Below are 606 nucleotides of genomic sequence, written 5' to 3'. Positions count from 1 at the left end.
CAGCACCCCTGCACACACACACAACAGCTCCAGCGGCAGCAGCGCCAGAGCGCGCGCACACACGCGTGTGGGAGAGAGGCGAGCGCCCATGCGCAGCCCCACCAGCATCCGCACACCATTATCATGCACCTCACACAGAGAGAGAAGGATGTGCGAGGCAGCGGCAGCCGCTCGTCGGCGAGGGTGTGCTCGGCGGAGAGCAGCGGGAGAGTAGCGGCACGCACCACCCAGCACTCGCGCACGTGCGCGCCCGCCAGCCCGGCAGCCCGCACCGCCTGCCCGCAGCCCTGCGTCCAACAGAGGGAGGCCAGCGCAGCAGGCCACACCACTCCCGTGTGAGCGTGGCGGCATATGCACGCCTGTGCGCGCTCACGCCGCTCTGCACATGCACGCACGGGTGCACCAGTCAGCGCGTACAAGCAGCAACGCCGCCCACTCGGCGCAGCAGCAGCCTCGCGTGTGGCCAGCCCATCGTGCTACAGCGCGCCGGTGCCTCCGCCACCCACACGGCGGCGGCGCGTCATGCGTGGCTGCGGCCCCCATCACGGCCGCAGGGCACACACTGCCACCGCTCATCCAGGGCGCCGGCGCACACCCGCGCGAGCA

This window comes from Leishmania donovani, chromosome 12 (genome assembly GCF_000227135.1).
Source record: "Leishmania donovani BPK282A1 complete genome, chromosome 12".
Lineage (NCBI taxonomy): Eukaryota > Euglenozoa > Kinetoplastea > Trypanosomatida > Trypanosomatidae > Leishmania > Leishmania donovani.
The sequence above is the reverse complement of the archived record's forward strand: the minus strand, read 5'-3'. Positions refer to the sequence as shown.